At 30.6% G+C, this 22,506-nt stretch overlaps 1 protein-coding gene across 3 annotated transcripts in view; it reads left to right on the forward strand.

Moving 5' to 3' along the window:
- The window catches only part of LOC126853286 (neural cell adhesion molecule 1-like), a 347,428-nt gene that overhangs the window by 233,401 nt on the left and 91,521 nt on the right, over positions 1 to 22,506 (forward strand). Inside the window, exon 1 of one of the 3 annotated variants that reach the window (XM_050598890.1) lies at positions 2,742 to 2,821. The exons of the other annotated variants lie outside the window; for them this stretch is intronic. The gene's annotated coding sequence lies outside the window, so the exon portion shown is untranslated. Of the gene's footprint in view, positions 1 to 2,741; positions 2,822 to 22,506 lie in introns of those variants that run through there. 3 annotated transcript variants of the gene reach the window in all.

Raw genomic sequence — 22,506 nt, forward strand, 5'->3', positions numbered from 1 at the left:
CTTTAGTTGCCTTTAGTTGCCATCTATCTCTCTTGGTGAATAATATTATATCAAAATATGTTTTGTGTATTTCTCTTCACACATATTTAAGCAATTGATATATTTTTTTAAATTAATTTATGTAAAATTTTGTGTTTTTTTTACAAATTATTTTTATAAGAGTTATTATACACCGTGTTTTCTATTTTTAAAGAAGATTTTGTGTTTTTTCATATTTTGTAATATTATTGATACATCAATTAAAAACATCATTATATATGTAAATATTTTAGTCCAAAGATTTTGGAAAAATTAATTTTTTATTTATGATGCAAATAAAAAAGTTTTCCAAAAATATTTGTAAATACACTTCTATTTTTATTGAAATGAATAGACAGAAGGGATTAAATTATCATAAACTTCTTTTTCATACAAATTTCGCCAACTGATATTACAGTAGCTTAAAGTGCCACGTTTCTTCAACGCTGGCCGGAAATGGGTCAAAGTTTTCGCGTTCTGCTGCATTATCTTGCGACCCACTCTTAAATTACCAAACTTGGAGCGATAGTATATCAATATTATCAATCGAATGCGTCATGACGAATCGTCTATGTGAAATTGAACGCGGAAGATGCCTGATAGGACGGTAGGCGTTAAATGCACGCGATATCAGCCCGGTCTGTAAATTATCTTTCAACGGGCATTAAAAGCAGCCTCGGACAGGCGTGCAAATGGATTGCCATACAAAGATCGATGTATTTTCTCGGCACAGCGTAATCCATCAATCAATCGGTCGAAGACAATGAATGGATACGCCTCGAATTAACCCCCTTACCCTATGCATTCTCGGCCATCTCTTCTTGGCGTGTATTATAAACTTTCATCAGAGATTGCGATCAATTTTATCTCCACCCGGTATCTCAATAGTAACACATACTATGGTCATTACGCATGCAGAAATAATCGACGCTTCGTCTTCTCTTGTTAGAACCTCCGCGAATATCCTTGTCATACCAGTTCTCGTAGCCGAACAGCAGTTTCCGTATAGATGCTTGGATGCGAGGGGAGAAGCTTGTCTCTCGATGGCCGCAGCTTCGTCTCCGAGATCGTTCGCAGTCGTACGTATGCATTATGTATGCAGCATTGCAATTTGCATTGCTCTCGTATCGTCGAGCATGACCGAGCATCGCGTCGCGTCGGTTCACCGGAAGCGACCCCCGAGTGCCTGGAGGGGAGATGAGAATCAGTAGCACAAACGGGCGCACAAGCAGACGTGGTTATACGCGGTGACACACCGACGAGATGTTACATTTTGTGTAAGCATTTGCATGCTTAATTTGCTATCTCTCTGTCTCCCCGTCTCTTAAACTAGGCAGCGTCTACATCTCTCACCCTCCAACCTCTAATGGTCTCTCACTCTCCCTCTCCAACTTATCCTCGTTACTTTCTTGTTTGACGGCCTTTGCCGCCTCATCCTTTAACGAGTCATTTTCTCGAATATGTTTTACCGGAGTTTTCGACCACTCCCTCGAGCTACTAGTTAAAACTTTATCCCGGGAAAAGATATTTCCTCTCCTTTTGTCCTCTTCTTCTGATCGCGGCAGACTTTTAAGCTGCCATGCAGATGTACACGAATATCTGCAAGTAGGATACTATGTATTCCTCCGTTGTGGTTGTGACAACCGACGAAGCAATCTCATGTTTAAACAAAACTTGTACTTTAAATATATTTTATTTCGTGGTATGCGTGTGCCGATTATGTTTCCGGTAGATTACTCTCGAGCGCGGTGTCGTTTGTCGCGGTATTTGCGGTCGAACAAATCGGCAGTGCTGCTCGGAAAACGAATTTAATTTCTGCACGATTACTTACGCAAATGTTTCAAAATGTTGTCGGATACATTTTTGGAAATAAAAACTTGTAACTAGCAGAATCTGTTAACAAATAAAGGATCTGAAAATGCGATAACACTTTATAAAAATGTATCAATTTTACTATCTATTAAATTTATTAAATTTATTAAATTATTTAATTTATTAAATTTATTATTTATTAAATATTCAACAATACATTAAATCTTAAAAAAATTGAGATTATACTAAACAAATGGCAATTATTAAACTGATGAGTAACGTTATTATGTATCATTAGAATAGTCGGAATTGCGAATGGACACTGAATATAAAATATGCAAAGTATTAAATTATTTAATATTTAAAAACATATCCAAAAATCATGATAAAAATATCTCAATTACTATCTTATTATTAATATAATAGAAGACCTATTTTAGAATTATTAAGCTTCATAAGAAGAAAATGAAAAAATACTTGGCATTTCTTAGATATGAAAAAAGCGCTTTGATAGCGTAGATAATGTTGAGTCGCACACCAATTGCATTCGAAACACGTTTTCACGAATTGCGCTTAATATTGAAAGGCATTTCAAGTGAAACGAAACGAAATGCTCCGCGATGCGAGGTGCTTCGCGATGCGCATTCATTCCCTATTAGGGGGGAATATAATTGACAAATTGCTGCGTGAGATGGCGAGCGCGCCTCAAAGTAGCGAGAGAATGGAAAACGAGAGATCGCGCGCGTACTCCTATATATATATATATGTATGTGTGTGTGTGTGTGTGTGTGTGTGTGTGTGTGTGTGTGTGTGTGTGTGTGTGTGTGTGTGTGTGACAACGCGCTGGTTTATTCAGATGAAATAGCACAGCTTGTAAAGCCGGGTCGTGAATTGGGTACGCTGGCAATGGCAGAAATTCGTCGTCGCATTCTTCGCACGACGCAATGTCGACAACTGTGAAGACGAGAGTAACACGCGGCTGAGAAAACGGGTGAGTCTGCATATATCAGTGTTGAACAACAGGCAGATAAGTCTACGATTATCGAGAGATTTTTCATATTAAATTTGAGTGTCGCATACATTTATTTTTCTATTATCTGTTCTGAAATTAGATTAATCGGCATATAGTGATAACGGCATATAGTGACTCCTCGCACATACAATATTTGACGTAATATTAATTGATTGAGAGACGCATTTAAAAATAATTTTTTTATTAAATACTTTTGATAAATTATTTTAAATCTGACAAAACTTGCAATAAGATAGACAGACAGTAAAAATTTTTATTAATAGTGGGAAAATAGAATTCTGTTTTTTATATAAAATTATTTATTAAAACAAACATTGTTCAAAAATTATTTAATTAAAAATAAAAAATTCAATTAAATATAAAAAAATTTATGAGTACTATAATAATATTATTTCATACTTATTTGGCGATACATTTATTAAAAAAATGGTCCAACTTTTTAGAAATAATATATGTATAATATTTATATAAGCCGATCCATTTTTAATTAAAAAATATAAAATAACATGAAGATTTGTAACTTATAGCTCTAGCATCAAAAATCTACTAAATTCATTTTAATTTCGTGACCGCGATGCGGGTCTGCCGCTATTTGATAGCAAATACGAATTAACGCAACATCATTATCAGATGACCCGAAATTAATGGGCATTTGTGTCCACTCACCGAAAACATTATGTGTTTAGTATCTATGGTATTTATATAGTTTTGCGGTACTTGATTTTAAAGCTGGCTCACCAACAGAAAGAAATATACATATATATATATATATATATATATATATATATATATATATATATATATATATGTAAACATGTAATTATATCTATATAAAATATTTAAGAGATTACGTGTATTTGATATACATATATTGATATAACAATATATATGTATACAATAATATATATATAGTCACATTTACGTAAACTATTTTTATTATAAATAATAGGATTACATACAAGTCATTTAAAATTTATCATAATCTGGCATAATTTTATGTTCTGAAAACCCTCATAATATATGATTAATTGTTCATTTACGTAATGTAATGTATATATAATAGCATCATAATTTATTATAATACTATACATATATAATTTGTATAGCTTACTTACATAATATATGTGATATTTTATTTATGATACATAATTAAGTGAAAGAGAGAGAGAGAGAGAGAGAGAGAGAGAGAGAGAAAGAGAGAGAGAGAGAGAGAGAAAGAGAGATAAATATGTGACTTCTTTTTATATAAAGGGGGATTAATGTAGATTAAAGATGATATTTTTGGTAACGAATATGATAATGGGAGAAGAAAAAAGATAAATCCGATTTATTTAATTTATCGTGATACATAAATGTATAAAGTCAAGTTTTTTTTTTATTTGTGATGCGATAAAACATTTCCGCGATCAAAATTGCTAAAAAAAACTATAAAAAATAATTTTTTAAAATTTTTATAATAGCATTCAATGTACTAATTGTTATTTTCCGCTAACGCGTGTCTTTCGATACGCGCGACCTTCGTGCTCTTATTGATAATAGCTATTTCAACGGCTCGCCATTTGCTCGATGGCTTGGAATTCCAATGAATGTGTATTGATTTGAATACTAACTCGGCGCGTTGAGTAACTCTTCGTTTTGTCTTGAACAAGGCTCGAATACGAGCGAAAGAGAAAGAGATATAGATCCGATGAATTCGGGGAGGTGGCAGGATTTTGGCGCATCGAGCGAAACAAAGGGTGAATGTCTGCAGGAGAATCTAGGATACGTACTCGATCGGAATCTATTTACCGGATACTTAAGTGGACTCTCTCGAACTACCCCGTTCAGTATTAAATTGACCCGCAACCAACTCCCCGCTACAGTCTTACCGGCCTCGTGCTCACATTCAGCACTCTGTTTCCTCTATATTTCCATGAATGCTTCTCGCTTTTTCTTTTTACACCTTCTCTCTCTCTCTCTCTCTCTCTCTCTCTCTCTTTAAGCAGCTCTCTTTCGTTTTCTTTGTACTCTCTCTGCGCATCCCTTTTCTACGCTCGTATCTCCATCAATCGAGTTTTCCGCATTTTCCCTGACTACGTGTAGCATCAGCTTTGATTGATCTTTGATCGATCGTACAACGATACTGCACGGCTATTACTGCAAAAAAGACAAGAGTATCATGCAAATTTTTTGCCATTAGGCTACTTCTTTGCCGTTTTCTTTCTCACTTGCCATACAGTGTTACGGACCGCGATAAGTGGTGACAATTTTTTGGATTTACTTTGGTCATGAAACTAGTAATTCTCACAAATTCTCTATTAGGTTTTGCATATTTTTGCTTAATTCTCGCGTTCTTTCACACGTCACTTGACAAAGAAATTTACAAAAATACAAGTGTAAATATTTTTTTATTAATTGCATAAATTAATTCCTAACATATTGATTTTTGTTAATAGATTTGAGAAGAAATAATAATAATAATCTTATACAAGAAATAAACGTGTATGTGTATTAATTAGCTATATGTTTATCAATATATATATATATATATATATTAATTAATATATATATATATAATTTTTGCCCAAAATTTGTGTCAAAACTGCGAAGAAATTCTTATGGACAATACATAAATGAAAGTAGACATGAATTCCTTAGAAAAATTTTAATTATATATAATTAATGTTACTTAATCTACGGAATAAAATTTGAAAAACTTGAAGAGAAAAAGAAAAATAAAGACTAATTTCGTAAATCTCTTAAGAAACTAAACGAAGAGAAGGAGGGCGAAGCTCACGTTTCAAATAACATTCTCGGCATCTTCCTGAAGGCAAGGAGGGCATCGAATAATTTTACTATGATAGCAAAGAGAAAGAGAGAAAGACGGGCTGACTTGAGAAGAATGGAAACGAGTTGAAGAAGAGTTGGCCGGGACTTAGCTGAAAAGTGCTTTCTGTAATTATAGCAAAGTGAGCTGCAAACCCGAGTCGCAAACAAAGTTGCATATTCTGACGGAATGTCTCAGCCTTAATTAACGTTCTAATTACCGCTAGTTTTTAATTAATATTATGTCGCATATGAGAGGTATGATTATTATCATTACTTTCACTTTAACATCATGGAGAAAGGACAGTACACGATATTTTAGCTAAATTTCAATTTACTAAAATAAAGACGAAAAAAATCGGCAGAAAATATTACTATCACTAAACATATATTATCTTTTCAAATTTTGATTATTGATATAGAAAGACGTTGATATGGAGCCAAGAATTTAAATCTGTGAATACATTTTATGTAATTATTTTATTCATTATTTTATTATTAATTATCATTTTCATATCGTCTATAAAAAGTCCAATATTTTTTTTGCGAAATTGTTTTACTTCTGCATGGATTCACATACATTTCGGTAAAGTCTGCTTTTGACCGATCATGCAGTTAAACACGAAGAGACAGCAAAATCTAGGCCATGCCGTATTGCGGTAAAACGAACATCATCGCATGTTCCATACAAGCTAATTGGCGTAATTGAATGATCGAGATAAATCAACATTCAACATATTGGGAAACTAGCCGAAAATGCTGGACACTATTTACATACAAGAAAGCGTCCGCGACGATTCCTCGTTTGTTTTCATTCGTGCCGCAGAAACAAATTGTGACACGAACGCAATTTTCACCCACATAGGAAATCCGCAACGCCAATTGAGATCAACAAATCCCATCAGTATTCGTCAACAAACCATCACGATTGAATGTTAAATGCTCGATATGAACACGAATACGAATAATTAAAGATGACATGTGAGATAGAATCTTCTGCAGTTTGTGGCAATAGTCAAAGGTTTCCACATTTTATGCAGGTATGAGACTAAAGAGAATTTCAGATGTCATTTTAATACGTCAAAGATAGGACTCTAGTTTGCTGTAATATCTCCGTACAGAAGCTACAGAAGTATTATAAATATTTTTTTTATAATATTAACATGTAAAAATTAAAAGTATAAGTTAAAAGATATTAAAAATAACAAATTTTTTTATTCTTTGTACAACATATAACAAAATTTCTTTTTGTTATATTTTATTATATAATTTTTATTAATACTGATACATTATATTTTACAGTTGTACATAAGCTTTATAAATATAAATCGATTTTTATTTCAATATGAGATTTATAAATAAAATACTTATCTGTTTTGTGTAAAAAATAGAAAGACTTAAAAAGAAAGATAAAACAAAATATTCATTTTTTATATATTTATATCTTTAATTCGGAATATTCACATTATTTGTAGAAAAAGTTGTAGAAAATTAAATTATTATATTTAAATGAGATCAAAATGATTGTAGTACGTTTCATGTTTTGAGCTAATCCATTTCAAAAAGTTCTACCGTCGATAGATGACGTAAAATGTTTTGACAACAAACGTGATCTTTAGCCTTGACTGTGTAAACATTAGCGCACTATTGTTAATGTATTACTCATGGCTTATCATTCGCACGGCGACACTCGAACAGTAAAGTAGTAGAGCGCGAGACATTCTGTCAAATTCTTTTTCTAAACGCGACCGCGACAAGTATTGGAAAATAATTTGATATAATAAATAATTATCTTTTACGTACCTTAAATAATACGTAAATATATCTCAACAATAAGTCTCGAAGCGCATATTTCACGCGTGATATATACATATATTCATATAATTAAAAATTGAAATGACAGGAATCAAAATTGTAAATTATTTCTTTTGTCGTGATTTTTCTCTCTTTAACAATAATTGTTTCCTTAAAATTATTTAAAGATCAATTTTTTTTCGTCTGATGGTTCGATTTTTCGACGATTTAAATATAATTTGAATTGAGATAAAATAATGGAATCGCAGAGTCGAATGATTAATATAAAGATAAGCTCCGTGATATAATAATCGATCATTAAATAAATAATCTAAAATTCAAAATCCTTGCATAATTTAATATTCCGCTCGTATATACGTCATAATACGCAAAATAATGTTGGCTACGAATTATCAATAACATGGTATGCGGCCGTGGTGGCGTAAACATTATTATTATAGTGCGCTATTATTTACGTTTTACGTGTTATAGCTTTGTTATCAATCGCGCGGCGACTTGAATAATATTTTAATAGTGGGAGATCACGAATTCCTTTCTTACAATACTTATTATAAATATTATCAGTCTCGCGACGACACTCGAACAGATAAGTGATGTGAGACACTCTGTTAAATTTTTCAAACACGACCGCATCAATTATCAGAGATAATTTGATATAATTAGTATGTTATGTATGATTAATCAATTATTATTTCTTCCGGTACTTTTGGCTCTTTGATGATTTAAATATAATTAATATTGGGAACGCGTAATTAAATAATGGAATTTCAGAATAGAGTAATTAATTTAAAAGGCTTTGCAGTACGCATCTATCGGTTAATAAATAATTAAGCTATAATTCAAAATACTTATATAATTTAATATTCAGCGTGTATATATATATATATATATATATATATCAAATACGATGCATTCTATTAGGGCACGTGAGTAGGATACGCGCTAGGACACTCGATTTGGACGTGCACCTCAAAATTTTTGGGACAGTCGGATGATGCTCGTAAACTGCAAGTGAGGAAAGATACGTGCAAATACGAATTCGACGACAAGCTTTTTCGGCGATACCGTAAAAGACTTTTTTGATCTAGTCTAGTAAAAGAAGAAGTGTAATCGGTGATAAAAATAATGTCATAGTTGTAGTTTCTAACATTCATTTCACTCCCTTGCATGTCCTCCGGAGAGATCTCACATGATTCGTTGCATGCGATTGTAAAACAATATCCTCTCTAAGCCGTTATATCACTTAAATAATTGAGAGAGATAGTCATATATAGTGTATGCTTCTTAATTATGTAAGACCAATATAGTGATTTAATTAATTTCGCGGATATACGTACTGCCTATTTGAATAAGATGAGCAGGTATTTGAACAATCGAGTAATGAAAACATTCGGTCTATAATAATTGAGAAACGAGAACTGGCTGAAATATCACAATAATATCACACGACATAATATTATTCGACTAATTTATAAAGATATATAATCTCGCGCTTCTCTCTGCTGTTAAAGAGGACTTTGTGATGTTGGTATTTAAACGGAATTTATAGGCACTCTTCTTAAGGTCGGTGTGTTTTAATGAAATTACCTGAAAGCCAACAATTAATGGTAAAAAATTATGATCTACTCTATTGCAAACAAACATTAATATTTCTTATGAGAACTAGTTTTTTTTCTCATTACGGATAATGGGCTAATTAGTCACGTACAACAACAGCTTGAATTTACTATAATTCTAATTTTACGAAACTTTAATCTTTTAGACAGTAATATGGAAAAATATATATATTTGTTATATTAGAAAATATATAAATTCATCTAAAAATCTCTTAATCAATAATTGAGTATTAATGTTTATAACATATAGATAATAATGTTTTGTCATTTTTTATAAATCTTTAGAATAGAATTATCTTTAGAATATACAAACTAATATCATTAAGTTTAATGTAAGGTCATATAATAAATTTGTCTCTTGTTAAAATCTTATAATAAATTATTATTTTTATAAATTATAAATTAAGATCTTAAATTATTTTTTTTTATAGCTTGTAAATAAGTTTCTAAAGCTTTGACTGATCAGCCACATTAATTAATCAAACAACTTGTTGGTAAAATTTTTCCTGGAGAGATTAACACCCAGGCATTGTCCGTACTGTTCTCAACGTGAGCCAAAAAACGTTTGGCTGTGTCTACAAGAGCATTGTGTTGTTTCGGCAATAGTAAAAGGCGAGAGAGAAGCGGTCTTGAAAACCACGATTACCACAGATAAGTAAATGCAACGGAAGAAACTCGAATTTACTTCTAAACATAACCTACACCCTCCATTCTGGCTTTCTTTCCCCCCTTGTTTTCGAGACTTGTTTACCGGCTTGCGGTTGAAGGGGGATGGCGGCTTTACTCTCCAACTTTACAGTCTTTCCGCCTCATTCGCGATGCTTCGTAGCTGGTGCGCTTCCGCTCTTGTAATTATTCACGTTGGAACAGGTCGGAACGTTTGTTGAATGCTAACAAATATTGAATTGTATTCTAACAAATATTTTTGTTTCTCACAAGATTGCATACTGCATTTTTTTGTAAATAATTTAAATCCTGATTTGTATAATTAAATAGGATTAAAAATTTTTATTATAATTTGCAATCTGTTAAGTAAATATAATTAATATAAATGTATAACTATAATAGTAATTATTGTCTCAAAAATGATTTATGATGCCTCAATATATAGAGTAGATCGAATAATATATGATCTAAAAAAAAAAAAAAAAACTTACGTAAAAATTAAAAATGTAGAATAAAGTTATTATATTAAACTGCAGGAGAGTTTATATGAAAAACAGATCTAAAAATAAAAAAATATTTTTAAATATAAAAATCAGAACGAAATAACAAATTTTAAATTATTTCTTAATCTTTTTCTATACGAGAAACTTACAGCTAAAAAGAAAGAAGATACGACGACCACAAGTATCGTGCCAAAATTGGGGAGGAGAGTTTGGGGAGGGAAGGGGATATACACACACAGGGGAAAACATGACAAAATAAACTTCATCGTAACTGTTATACCCGTTGCTGTTCGCCAACGCGTTAAATATGAGCAAAAGTCACGGCATCGTTATCGTGTATATGCAAATTCGCTTGGCGGAATAGACGAACACCGGGACGTAACGGCCAACATCCGGTTCCCTCATCTCTCGTATTGCCGCATCCATATACATACATACATACATATACATACACACATACATATATACATGCATAGTGCAGCTTTCACTCGCTCGGCCGCACTGTCTGCATTCGCACGATTCGCTTCTGCTCGTTTCGTCAGAGATTCCTACAACCTTCGTTTTTCCAATATCCGAATACGTCACGCTCCGGCATCGATTTCCGTCGTCCCGTTCATTATGGATCCTCTTTCCTTTTCGCGCTCATGTCGTTGCCCGCTCCTTTTCTTCGTTATGGCATCTGCTTTTCCCGTGTCTCTCTCTCTCTCCCCCTTCCTCCCTTTCTCTCTGTCTTTTGTGCTGGAATTCAATATAATCAAATTAGATCTCGAAAGTACATCTGTCTGTATCTCGTCCCAATGCGACGGCAATAAATCGGTCGTTATCGAGGAAAAATTCGGGATAAACGGCAACGAAATTACATTTTTGTCCGTCGCTATTCGGGCGAATCTCGAGCAACGATTTGATGTGACGAGCCGGCGGTGACGCAATCTTCAATCGTTTAGATTTGAACGAACTTCTATCTGACTCAGACTACCGTCAATCGAGAAACTCTCGAGACGTCTGAGCACGCTAAAACGATACTAAAGTCGGATCGTAATATATAGATGAGTTTAAAGTCTGGGAAGAAGGACAATAAAATAAATCTAAGTAAATTGTAGAGGGGGTGACTTTACTGACTCTCGAAGAGTGATAAGGATATTAACCGTGTGAACGATTGGCTGGTTCAGGAAATTTGAGTTTCAATCAAAATTATTTTAATCTCATTTTAAAGATTTAATTTAATTCTTTACAACTTTTGTTTCAATACTTTTTGTTAAAAAACGCATATTTTTCTTGATATTTGTAAATATGTATAAAATAATCATGATTTCAGAAATTTTTAGACGCTAGCTTTAAGCATCTTTCGATCCTTATTTATAGGAAATTTTTTGTTCAGAATTAAATTTCTTATAAAATCTCAAAGTCTAGTCAGAACAATTAGACCCCTGTATATATATATATATATATATATATATATATATATATATATATATATCGTTGAAACTTGTTTTTCTTTTCTTATTTATATATCGCAATCTACAGAGCAATAATAAATTATAATAGTTGAGCTAGAGATAAAATTAATCGATTTGACAAATGTAATTTATAGAATTGGATATATGCATTTCTTCGTATCGCAGACACATTTGTCTTGTTCATCCGTCGTGGCGAATCAATTTTTTGACAGTTACATTTTTGCGGATACATCGTACACGATGTCAATTCCATGACGCTGCATATTTTCGTGTTATCTTTAGATACAGTGTAACGGAATAATATTATAGGTACAATCTTGTAGCTTAGCGACACATGTGCAGAAAGTCTCTTGTTGGTTGACCATGCATGCGATTAGGATATAAACGTCATGTCTATCATATTGACATTTTCAATGGAGATTTTGTTATACGCCTTTTTTAGGAGTAGACGTACGGCGAGAGAGATAAAAGATCGCGATATATATAGTTTCATTTACCGATATGTAATTATTTTTAGTGTCACTTACATAATTACTTTTAATAAAAATAATTTGTTTTGGTCGTTTTCAACAAGTTTAATAATTTCATGTAACAAATTTAATTTTGTACATAAATGTTTTGGTCATTCTTTTTGTGTTTCTAAAATTTTATAATAAAAGATAAAAAATATAGAATGCATATTCAATATTAATGTATTTAAATTTGCATTTGCATTTTAAATCACATAAAAGAGAAAAACGACATTTCCTTTATAATATTTATATTTATTATTTTAATATTCAAAATTTTTGAACAAATTTCTTGCATATTAGCTATTTTGAATAGCGATAAACTTGCAACTCTTGTGCATACAAAGGCGTATAATTATAGTCGCGCGTGTATGTTATGAGTGGCTCAATCACATTTATTCCATCTCCATGATTGCGTGATATCTCATAGCAGTATTAACAAGCATGCATACGATCAAAGCCGTGATATACGAATTATATCCGTTGAGCACAAAGATATATCGGTACATAGTGTATTACGGGACACACACTTATTTAACAACTATCGTACTGTCATACCACAAGAATGTCTGCTATGCTACACTATATTGCAGTTTTCGACTAGGTCGTGCAATGTGACATGAATTATACATGGCGGATTATACAGAACATTAGAAAGTTCCATAAATTTATCATTTTATATAAGATTGATTGAAGTTACCGGGCACCGCAACTTGGAATAATAGAATTAAATTGAATGAATTATTTATATTTCTATATATATCTTTTACGTTTCAATTATAGTGAGAATAAAAAATATATAATAAAAATAATAATGTAGATAAAGAAAAATTATCCATTGATTAATGTACGAAAAAAGTGAGAAAAATAGAAAGATAATAAATAATTTTAGTGCAAAAAAAAAAAAACGTAAATCGACATATAGTAAAATTATGCGATGTTAAAATTTCAAGAATCTACAAAACATTTTATGATGATCATCCATGCGTGTGTCGTAATGGGATCTATACATGCAAAAATCCTACCCAATTTCAACGCTACGTTTAGCATGCCTGCAATCCGGCACATGCATTGACACCGCGTTCAAATCCGTTGAAAAATCGTATATGCGAGATTCGCGCATCTCACGATCGACAAGACGAGAAATTCACGAGGAGAATCCCGTTTCAATACGCAGACTCAATCATGCATCGTACAACTATCCATATCCTTCCCTTGTAAATCGTGCTCTATTGCAAATCGTGTGCGCAACCGATAGTTTTGCATATTTGACGACGATGTCAACATGCTTACGGAAACAATCGTGGAAGTAAAATTCGACGTGTAAAAATAATTAATTCTTAAGACGTAATGTCAGCTTATGGAACCGCTATTAATTTCATTTTCAAAAGTTAATATAAAAGTAAAAATAATGGAAGAAAGAAGTAAAATGATTTTTCTAATTGAAAAATCGTTTTTAATATAATTCTATTTTTATTGATGATGAGATTAAATTTTTTTAGAATTTGAGATTAAAATCGACATTTTCGAAAACTTCTTTGTAAACACTGGAATAATTAATGATTGCAGAAACAGAGATTTATCAAATAAATAGTATTTTGAACAAATTATATGGGAGATCAGTATCTGAAATGTTTCAAGCATAATTTTTACATCTAATTTACTGCAATATTATTGTCGCGATACAAAGAAAATTTGTTTCATTGTCAGTTGAATTTTTATTTTCTCGATGGTACAATTCAAGTTGTCAGCCGTCCGTTCTTTTTCTTGATCACTCTGGACAACGTGATGAGCAATTCCGAGAAAGTTATTCGATCCTTTCGCGATTCTGCTCGTAAACAAAGAAAAGATATAGCAGAAGAAAAATAAACTCCTTGTTTATTCCGTCTTTCTAGCAAAATTATTATAGAATCCTGAAGTAATTTCAATATTTTCAACTAGCCTATATCTCAGGTGATTATTTCAAGAATTATAACAAAATAAGATAAAATATAACAAATAATAAAGTAAAAATATCGGAAGAAATATATGGTTTGTTGCATTATTATTTATTAACAGAGGCCTTTTATGAAAGATATTTTGGAAGAGAGAGAATTTAATTGTTATAAATTCTATATTTTTTAAGTAATCTAACAATTAAATCGTATTTTTTTTCTTCAGACATATATTTCTTAGCTTATTGCATTTTTTTTAGCTATATTGCATTTATTTCTTAGCTGCATTTTTTTGATTTTCAATAATATTATCTGATGCTGACATATGATACTTCTATATGATATACGTATGATACTTCTTATTGTCTTTTACGGTCAACTGCTTTTTACATTGATGACGCGTTGTCGTGATATTGGATGATGTTGTTATATGTATATATATATATATATATATATACACACACCTCTCATCGGGCTTATACACGCTTTTCTGTCCTCGATGATGAAACGCGACGAGAAAAGTTATCTGATCTCTTCGAGACTCTCTTGTTGCAAGCTAACGATTCGCAAAATGTGTGCCGCTTGCCGGCGAAAATAAATATTTTCCCGGGGAAGTAGTTTTCTCGCAAGGAAACGCTCTTGCGTCGTTTATCATTTGCCCTTATCTCGTAATGGCTTTTATTACTGCCACGATTTACCTTGGACGACTTGAAATATATATTTCATGAATCTATCCATACGCCTGCTATTATTCTGTATTGTTCTCTAATTAGAATAATTCACTAAAATCAAATCAGTATCAATTTAGTAATAAATAAAGAATTCAACATCTATATATTTAGACTTTTAAAAAATATAATTTATTAATTCTTTGCTTCTATATTTTAATAAGAAAATTCTTTAATCTTGTCAACTGATAAAACTTGAAATAAAATGAGAGATAACATGCGTGCATTCTGTGAAATTGTTATTCGCTATTCCTGAATAATGTCTTCGTTATATATTCTCGTTGCAATATAACTACGATAGCCGAGAGAAAGCTGTAACAACGTGGATCTTCTTTAATCAACGCGTAATTGTAGCATAATTTTGGACTCGGGAAATTCTCGGATGTAGTTCATTGCAGAAGAATCCATAAATCAACCGCCCAGAGAGTTCTAAATGTAGAAATTTATGGAACAAAAGAGAGGAAAATACATTATGACGTTCTTACGCTATTGTTAACTTATTACATAGCAGAAACTATTAATATCGACAAAATTCTCATGTGAAGATTTTATTAAGCTACAAGAATGAGATATTTAATTAAATAATACGCGTATTCTTACAGTTTCTTTTAATCATTATGCTCTACTTTTTAATTTTTTTGAGAAAAAAAAAAGAGAGAGATATTTCAAAACTATTTCATTTATTGATTTTTGAAAACCTGTGTTGGCTTTTGCGTGAACAGTCTCGATTACATTAGGAACTACTCACTTTGCTCATACGAGAAACAAAGTCACAAGTTTGACCTTGTTTTGCACATTCGCACTTACATTAACTTTCTGAACAAAGTCTCGAAAGTTTTAGGATCTTTCTCCGAAGATCACATAGGTAAATGGATCGCTCGTAAATGAAATGCTTATTCTACAGGCAATATAATATGTTAAAAGGGAATGTGACAATTTTTATCTCTTTACTTTCATCTACTTTGTCGTCACACAATGTGGATTTATAAGTTTCTCCATTATTTATTCTCTTATTTAAAGTTTTCGATATATGTACTCGCTACAAAAAATGTCGTTTATTTAAATATACACGAGAGCTATATTTTTAAATAATTTTTACGAGAAATTTATTTGCTTTTAAGCTATATTCAAGCTCATAACAGTAAATCATTTCTCTATTAATCAAAAATTTGCATATAATATGCGAATTAAAATAAATATTTTGAAACGCAGAGAATATATTTTTGAGCGTCACGTAATCTCGGTTAGGCTCTTTAGAAATCTCTGGCCTTAAGCCTGAATTCAATTTTCTGAAAGAGACATACCCAGTAGGCTTGTCAAGATAACAGGCGATTCTCGTTCGTTTTACGATACCGCGATTTGTCACAGAGCGCACGCATAGTCGCCGCTTCAGCCAGGTAATAACGTGATTTTTCACTAGTCAGTATGGCATTCTCGGCCTGTCGTGTATTTTCGCGCACGATCCACGCTATCTGAATGGTCGCACAATTTGGTCGTTATTACGTATTCCTCTCTCTTTTTTTTTTCTTACTCTTTTTCTACATATTTTTTCATAAATGATATTCATATAAATTTCGAATAAATTTCAGACACACGTTTGTATCAAGAACAATTGGATTTCTGCATTAAATATCTCAGTATCAAACATTACATTTGTTTATGTATGTCATTTTTTTAACGAGACTTAATGAGAAAATTAATTATAAAAAATTCAATGAGATCCAGAAGTTATTAGAGAAATATCTCTCGCTATTTATTACGATATAAATTTTATGAGAAATTCTTTTTTTCATCGTATTTCTACTAACTTTTAGTTTTTAATTAAGACAAAGTGTTCCCAAGATATTTGTAAAAGTTTTTGTAATGCGTTGAAAATTGTATTCGATAGAAATTGTACCACTTTCAATCGTACCGAACGGAATAAATGCATCGAAATTTCATTACGACAATCAAGCGATGTTCGAAGTTCATCGCGGATCAATCGGATGCTGCGTACCACTTTCGGATTGGCGGTTTCCCTCGGGGAAAAAGAGCACGCGTCTGTAATGCATCGAATTTCAAAGAAAGCTCTCCTATTTCGCTTCCGGTCTGCGTGAAAAGGCTAAAGGATGTCGCACTTAATAAACTGCAAGTTAGAGCGGCGGGCGCTACAAGGGGCGCCGTCGAGGAGAGGGTGGCCAATAACTTCCGGACGGTCGTTTATTTGCGTTCGTTTTCCACCTCCGAGAAGGAAACAGCACAGCACCGTACGTTGATCTTTCTTTTCGCTTCTTTTTCTCTCCCCTTCTGTGCTTTGAGTTTTCGCAATGTAATCTATGGGGCGTGGCGAAATAGTTTTCGATTTCTCGGCCTTAGAAGGACGGAATTTACGACGCCCGACGTTTTAACTTCCAGTTTCTTGCCGCTGACGCCCGGCCCACATCGTCCACCTATATCCACCCGGTTGCGGGGGTGTCCTAGCTTATCCTTCTTGGCGAAGAAAAAGGAAACAACCGAGACGCGGTATATACACGTATATCCGTGTGCGGTCGGGGTAAGCCGCCAACATCTGCCATAATTTCAAATTGTATCGAGGCGATTTAACCGATCTACGATCCCCGTAATTCTTGGATAACGTATTGCGCATTTATGCTCTTTTATTGCTTTTCTTATGTTGCCTGACATCTTATGTGTATTTATGTATGCATATACATTTGTGTATTTTTTTTGCGTGGCTAACAATTTCCCGGCTGTTGCTATAATGCAAACAAAAATGATTTTATTTTTCGTGATCAATATTTGTGTAATAAATATATTCCAAAAGGAAATGAGCATTATTTCAATATTTTTAATTATATAGACAATTAATAATCAAAGTTTCATTATTTCTTTAGAAAATAAATTATTCGATATAAAATCGCTGACTTTTAATAAACATTGTACGAAAGATTACCATTTATTAATACATTTAATAAATAATAATTTAATAATAAGATATTTAATTTTGCAACATCCTAAATATATGTTGTCCGGTTTGACCAAAATATCACATCATAGCAAATAAAAGAAATAATTTTCTCTTTATCCTTTTATTAAAATTAAATTAAATTTATATCTAATATTAAATATCCTGTGTAAATACCCTTGCAGTAAATTTTATTTAAAGTTGACTGAGAAAGGAAGTTTTGTTACTTATTTATATACTTGACGCTCTAAATCACATTAACTTACAATTAGTTTTCAATGTTGTATAATTATAGAAGTGTAGAGACATAAAACTTGTAACATGCTATTTTTTTTAGTTTACCTTTTTTTAGTTTACCTTCCAGTATATATGTGTATGTCTATTTTTAAGGTACTCATATAATATCAAAAATTGACATGTAGAACTTTAAAATTTAGATTTTATTTAGTAACATGATAGCGTTTATGTGTGCTAAAGAATTTCAAAAATTTCAAATGGTTATTTGTAGACATCAAATCGGACAATATAATGGCAAATAAATAAAGTAGCTTTGTTTAAAGATAGTCAAGCAGAAACCCACAGCTTTTGTCAAATTTGGGATGTAGATTATAGCCTAAATCTGATTTTTCGATAAATATAGAAGATATTCTTTGTCCATAGTCCTGAAATTCTATTTCCTCGTAAGTCATGTATATTGCTGTGGATGACGTATCCGTATAAAAAGAATTTCGAAGCTCGATATCGAAGTTGACATAGCAAAAATATAACATTGAACTTTGAACAATATTTTTAGAAACAATAGGTCATGTCACAGAACAATAGATCATTTCACGATTTTTAAAATAAAGTAAAAATAGTCATAGGAAGAATTTTAGGAAATTAAACGCAAATTAATCTAGTATTTTACGATAAAAATAATACAGAAAATCTAAATTTATACTTATGCTTATATTTTTTTATAAAAATTGGGTTCACCCATTAGTTTTTTTCTCTACCAATTAACAAGATTATCACATATCTATACTCATATTTAAATTAATATTAATGCGATTATTTAATTTTTCAAGAGCCAGATATTTATTGTTATAAATTTATTTCTATTTTTAATTAAATAATAATTTTATTTAGTTAATTGCATTGAATAACATATCTTATATAATAATAATTTTAATTTTTCTTAATGTTTGTATATTTTTGATATATATATAATCTACTATTAATAATATTAGATAAGTTAATAAACATAGTAAATTTTTATTTATATTAATATGTAATAAAATTGCTACAATATTTCTATTTTAGAAAGATTTTAAATATACATATATTGTGTTTATTTTTAAATAATATTATTTATTATTTAATAATTTAACAATTTAAATAGATTGTTAAATAAATAAAAATATTGCTAAATACAAAAATATGTATTTATTCAATTTTTAAACTCGTTAACTCGTCGTTTGTTAAAGCGACAAAACTTTTTATTACAGCGAAGAAACGACATAATTGATCCGCTTTTTAATTAAATGTTTGCAAAACAGGATAAAGATTTAACACTGCCTAATTAAACTTGTTGTTAAAAAAATATTTTTTTCTTTTTAAGAATTTTAAAGACAATATATATTCAATTAGATTATTTCTTTTCAAGTATTTTTGAATAAATGATACGATAATATAAGTCGAATCACATATTAAAATGCTACAGTGGAACTATTACGCTATGTTACTGCAACTTTAATGTGAGAGAGAAAAAAAGAGAAATACTACATAAGAATTAATCTCAAAATAAATATGCATAAATGTTCCTTTAAAGAGATATTTTAATATCTAAAGTTTATTTTTAAACATTATTGAAACATTATAAATTTATAATTAAAAAATCCTTTTTAATACAATTTTATTTCTTTCAATATTTTTTATAATATTATTTCTTTCAATATTTTTTATAATATTATTTTTTTCAATATTTTTTATATTTTATGAAACAATAAATTGAATTTTCTGTGAATACAAAGTTAAATCTAAATTAATTAAACAATTAAAACCATATTTTTATTTATTTGTGCTTGGAAAATAAATTTTCTATAAAAATCGAAATATCTTGTTATATATAGATATAACTACCCGTAAAACTATTTCTACAGAGAAAAAAAGAGAGAGAGATGTAGAATAATCATATAAAGAATTAAAGTTATTCGAATGTGTTCATGCATAAACGTAAAGAGAGAAACATAACATAAAAAACAATTTCTGCTATTTCTGCCATACTTATTGCATCATTCCAGTTTTTATATTTTCCGCTTTGCTTTCTTTCGAAATTAAGTCGCAATATTCTTATATCTTGATTGCAATCCACGATGACTTATTGGCACTAAAGACAATAAAGAAATATGAATGCAACGATATTATTGCGCATTGCTTATGACGATAAAAACATCCGTTTATTTGAAATAGAGTCTTTTGTTGAGCAAATGTCGAAACAGAATAGACGATACTGTTAGATTTATGAATGATCAAAGTATATCACGTTATATATATAAAGTCTGCAAGTTCGTAAATTTTAATGCAATTATCCGGATACGGTTTTCAATTTGCACGGTAAGAATTTTATTGCACGCGCAATAAGATATGTATATACTATAAATAGATCAGAAAGTTATTTAAAAGATTATTTATATAAAACTTTGTGGAACATTTTGCGTGTGAAAAAAGTGATACAAAAATTGTGAATCACAAATCAAAATATTTTTACGTATGTTATAATATAGATTTTTTTATATTATCAAATATTGAGCAATATTAACAGTAAGACCGATAAGAAAAAGAAGAAAATAAAATATTAATAAAACAGGCACAGTAAGCTTTTATCTGGAATTAATTATAAATTAAATCTATCCCATTTCATTTATTTAAAAATATTGTATTAATATATGAAAATATATATATATACATATATTATGTATAGATAGACTTTATTTTACTTTTGTTATAATTAATGCATTATATATAAATAAACTTAAATAAATAAAGACTTAATATGCATTATATATAAATAAACTTAAATAAATAAAGACTTAATATAAATTTGCGCATCTTTATTAAGAGTGTATGTTTGAACAATTATCATAAATTACAAAATAAATGTTGACAGATTAATATTAAATAAAATATACAAAATGTCAAATACATAAATATAAAAAAAGTTTTACATATGTTTGATTAATAAATTATATTTATATAATTCGGTTATATACATTATGTTTGCAGGAAAATCGATATTCAATTCATTCAGATTGCATTAGTTACATGTGCGGAACGAATAATTACTCGTAAATAAAGCCACTTCTACCTCGTTGATTTAAGTTTGTTTAAGCAGAAAATCTGTTGATGGTTGGCTGCTTTTATATATTCAGCATCAGGAATTTCAATATTTTGGAATCTGCATCATTAGTAGAATTTTATTGTATAAATATATATCTAAAAATCAAATCTTCAAATTTTAATATTATTAGAATTATAAAAAAGTTTTGTGCTATTATTAAAACGCGCGCGCGCCTGTAAATGTTTAAAATTTAAATTTCTAAATTACAGATTAAGTAAATAATGAAACTTTGAGCATTGTCGTATTTCGATATAATTTTGAGTGAATAATGCTGACTTAAATATTTATAGCGCTTAAAAAATATAGAAGCAAAATATTTCATAAAATATTATATATTCGTAAAAATCATCATATATAGAAATTTACCGGTTTTTCTATTCTTTATTTTCTTCATCCTCTGAATTTGATGAATTATTTTGATGAACGACATTCGAGTGTTTCCTTACATAGGCTTTATAATTTATTTGAGCAGCCATATCCTCTAATGCTATAATATCACTACTTTCTTTTCGATTTACATATATCTCTAATTTATGTTGATTGATTAAGTGGCTCTTTAAATCTTGTATTTCTCGCTTAATTAGATAAACATTATCGCAAAAATGGCATTTTGCTTTATCAGTTTGAAATCTGTAATGATTATACACCCAACTGCGTCGTTCCGGCTTCGACATTATATTCATTTAATGTCAAAACGTATGTTAAATACAAAACAAGAACTAGTTTCTGAGAAGATACTGCTCAGCACAGATTTCACAGACAAACTTTCTTTTACTGAAACGTAAATATTGCAAGGAATCCTTTAATGAATATATTTCAATAATATGCAACTGTAAAAGATACTTGTCCTTACAGAGGCTACTACAGAACAATGATACGCAACGAGGTCTCGGCACACCGGTTTGGCAGAGGATAACGCACACAAGCAGATCCATTAGAACAGAGCACTCTGCGCATTACATGTACATAATTCACTCTTGTGTGCGTTATCCTCTTCACTGTCAAATCAGTGAGCCTGATCTTATTAATCCGCATATTAATCCACGACGATCAACAAAGATCTTGAGCACCAAGTATTATCAGAAATGATCCCTTTTTAGATATTCCTTTGATATCTTTTTAAATATCTTATGATATCGATACATGATATAAATATGCTTTATGATGTTATAATTCTATTTACAAAATTACTTTGTAAAAATAAATAAAACACCAAGTTGTTATAAGAATTAAAAAAATATCTGAACAAGGCAGTTGACATGAAAAGTCCCTCACTAGCAGTATATT

The sequence above is a fragment of the Cataglyphis hispanica genome, chromosome 12 (assembly GCF_021464435.1).
Source record: "Cataglyphis hispanica isolate Lineage 1 chromosome 12, ULB_Chis1_1.0, whole genome shotgun sequence".
NCBI lineage: Eukaryota > Metazoa > Arthropoda > Insecta > Hymenoptera > Formicidae > Cataglyphis > Cataglyphis hispanica.